The sequence below is a fragment of the Sinocyclocheilus anshuiensis genome, unplaced genomic scaffold, assembly GCF_001515605.1.
Source record: "Sinocyclocheilus anshuiensis isolate Anshui unplaced genomic scaffold, SAMN03320099.WGS_v1.1 scaffold823, whole genome shotgun sequence".
Classification (NCBI taxonomy): domain Eukaryota; kingdom Metazoa; phylum Chordata; class Actinopteri; order Cypriniformes; family Cyprinidae; genus Sinocyclocheilus; species Sinocyclocheilus anshuiensis.
Window position 1 is genome coordinate 41,930 of NW_015546078.1, and position 225 is coordinate 42,154.

General features: G+C 51.1%; 1 protein-coding gene across 1 annotated transcript in view; it reads left to right on the forward strand.

Annotated features, from left to right (window-relative positions):
• LOC107699916 (serine/threonine-protein kinase TAO3-like) overlaps positions 1 to 225 on the forward strand; it is a 58,624-nt gene that overhangs the window by 13,966 nt on the left and 44,433 nt on the right. The gene's annotated exons all lie outside the window — the stretch shown is intronic.

A 225-nucleotide genomic window follows, 5' to 3' on the forward strand; every position in this document is an offset into this window, starting at 1 on the left:
TCTAACGTACACACAGTCACACTCACACACACACTCACAGACACTCTCACACACAGTCACACACACTCTCTAACGTACACACACACAGTCACACTCACTCACAGACACTCACTCACACACGCACACACACACACTCACAGACACACACACACTCGCGCACACACTCTCACGCACGCACACACACACACACACTCTCTCACACACACACACTCTCACACACTCTCT